General features: G+C 41.3%; 2 non-coding genes across 2 annotated transcripts; both read right to left on the minus strand.

Annotated features, from left to right (window-relative positions):
- Window positions 1-294: 294 nt before the first annotated feature.
- Window positions 295-366, minus strand: trnag-ucc (transfer RNA glycine (anticodon UCC)). The gene has a single exon. It is a non-coding gene; the product is annotated as a tRNA-Gly (tRNA).
- Window positions 367-2,683: 2,317 nt separating this feature from the next.
- Window positions 2,684-2,755, minus strand: trnaw-cca (transfer RNA tryptophan (anticodon CCA)). Its single transcript has one exon. It is a non-coding gene; the product is annotated as a tRNA-Trp (tRNA).
- Between the last annotated feature and the right edge of the window lie 302 nt (window positions 2,756-3,057).

A 3,057-nucleotide genomic window follows, 5' to 3' on the forward strand; every position in this document is an offset into this window, starting at 1 on the left:
GGGAGCACGGCCCACGTCAAGCAAGAGGGCGCAGTAAAGGTCTGCGAGTCAAGTGTGATGTGGGTATCCTGCAGCAGGGAGAGGAACCTTTGTTTTTCTACAGACGAAGCTGGTGCTGTGGGATACTAGTGTAAGGCCATTTATTCGTCATCTGTTCATGCGCAACGGTTCACCAGAAGTGTGTTAGTGAAAACAGCGGTAAGTGCAGGCTTAGTAGGGTCGCAATAGCTTGAATGGTGTCGAACTCCCCCGAAGCATCACAAGTGTGATGGCGGAAGCCTAGAAAGAAAACGTTGCGATGGCCGGGAATCGAACCCGGGTCAACTGCTTGGAAGGCAGCTATGCTCACCACTATACCACCAACGCCCAGAAAGTCTCTCATTCCATGACTTTTGATGCATTTCAGATCATTCATCTGACTAGATACATGCGAATAATCACAGCCTACAGTGTAAAGCTTCTGATTACAGACAGGGCGTGTTGAGTGTGCTAAGTAACTTGCTAAATTCACTAACAAACAGTCGCTGCTCTTACTACAAAACAGGTGCAAGATATATCATTCTTAGCTAAACAAACCACGTAAACAATCAATGTAACTCTTAACTAAACTAGGAAACGCGAGAGAAAAAGGCGATACTTAGCTGCGGCAACTTGAGCGACTTCTCAGCTGGCTTGCCCGAGTGTCCAGATGCATATGTGGAAATACTTCTATACAATCCATGAACATAGATTCTCGATAGATGAATACTGTTTATTTAAAGGTCAGTTTTTATTTAGCGCATAGTTTATTGAATTTACCCACCAAGGTGGAACACGGACAATGATGTATTTGATTGACAGTGTAACTTGGACTGTTGGAGTAACTTGGACACCCATTGGAATGGAAAAACAAACTCGAGAGAAAAGTGTGTGTGTGTGTGTGTGTGTGTGTGTGTGTCTGTCACCTGCTGGTAGTGATGCATTTACATAACCTACAGACTATTTGGGCTGATTGTTCCTGGTGTATTAATGAAACTTTTCAAAGCGGTGGCTTACGTAGATGACATCACAGTCATTGTTAAGAATGGCAAGGATGTACCTTACCTTAAATGACTGTCAGAAATGAATTGAGTTTCTTCAGTGGTTAATGGCTTTTACTGGGGGAACTAGGTAGAAAGCAAGCCACTGTCTCTAGCCACATTTTGGACAAATGGACAAAACTAGATGGATTTAAAAATAGACGGATAGACAGTCGGATGGCGTCTGTCTACAATATTTTAAATGATAATAGTATATGTAGTATATGCATGTGCATTATAAACTAATCTTTACATAAAAGGGGTAATACCATAATAAAATGCTGATGAGAGGAGAAGAGATCTTATTCACTGGCCAAATACATGATTTCGACAATTGTCGTACATCTTGACGGCACTTAGCTTTACTTTTCACAATGTATGACTGCACTTACTGTACTTAACTGTATACATTGGAAGTTGTAAAATGTATTATCTTGAATTGCTTTGTTTAATGTAAATTTGAATTTGTAATGTTTGATGCCTTGTACTTAACTGTATTCTTGCACTTATGTTGCAAGTCGCCCTGCATAAGGGCGTCTGCCAAGAAATAAAAATAATAATAATGTGTTTTATACAATGAGAAATTAAGAAAACCGTAAAAGAAAGGCATTTTAAACCAGGACCTCTCGCACTCTAAGAGAGAATCATATCTCGAACAAACTTACATTAGTGACATCTTTACACTAGTGCCACGTAGAAAGCGGTGCGCTCCAACAGCTGGAAACTTTCTCAGTCTCAAGTTCAAGCACCTTGTGTGTGACTGCCATCTAATGTTGCTGACTAATAGCACTATTGGACTAGAGGAGCTGGGGCTGGCAGAAATTCAGCCAGGCTTTTCTACAGGCGCAAACTCAGCTGATGCTGTGTAGGCTACTCCGTGTACGTCAATGAAAGTCTAGTGACTTCAATATACACACCCCGATGCACCCAAAGAGTGATTGTCAAAGTATGAGTGACTCGCTCCACTAGCAGCACCGACCTGCATCTCTCTGTGACACCCGGCGCCTCCGTCTGGATAAGCTGCTGGTAATGCCGAGCACGGCAGCAGATCTTGTACAGTGGAACCCTAATAATATTCCTAATAATATGGCAACATCCTGGGGGGTCGGTGTGCCGCGCCACAGTGCAGCGACCTTAGCGCATCACTAAAAGGCACCTTAGCGAGGCCTCGGAATCGCTCAAACATGAACCGAGAAATGAACATTGAATCCCATCTACTATTATTACCTAGTAGTGTTGATGTTATCTAAAGTATTTCTATACGTTTTTATTAGTGTATGAATTGTGTCGACCAGGGATCAGAAAGTGAGACAGTATTGGGTAGGCGGTAATCGAAAGCACAAGAAATACATAAAAGGGAGCTATACAGCAGGTGAATAAAACACGGATTGTGACAGTCTACTGTTAATAGCCTATAACAAGGCAGATTAAAATATAACAAACGATACGGATTCTTAAAATCAAATATAATTTCAACGTGCAGGAGACCAGACTGACTTTTATGCATCCTCTCGGGTGTAGATGCATGTTACTTAGACTAACAACGTTTGCATTCTAGGATATTAATAACACTCTCCACAGCAGGAATTATTGAGTGATATTACAGGGAATGTAGAGTAAAAGACTGACCCCGACGTGATTTGAACACACAACCTTCTGATCTGGAGTCAGACGCGCTACCGTTGCGCCACGAGGTCCTTAAACTTCAGTTAACACAGGACGTCAAGGAAAAATATTGGGAACTATGGTGATGTTTTGCTAGTGACCATTTAGGTTAATGAATGGGCAACTGAAGCATTGACGTGATGAAGAAGTTAAACAGAATGCTAAAGAGATAGTGACAGTGAGCATGACACAGAACACATGGCATGACGTGAATACCAAGTTAAACTTAAAGCAGAAATTACAGAAAGAAAGAAAAAAAAACGGATACTGCACATGTGTTTGGTCTTTCCTATATCTTTAATATGATATCTCAGTAGTTTAAATTTGATACAGA

This window comes from Amia ocellicauda, chromosome 19 (assembly GCF_036373705.1).
Source record: "Amia ocellicauda isolate fAmiCal2 chromosome 19, fAmiCal2.hap1, whole genome shotgun sequence".
Lineage (NCBI taxonomy): Eukaryota > Metazoa > Chordata > Actinopteri > Amiiformes > Amiidae > Amia > Amia ocellicauda.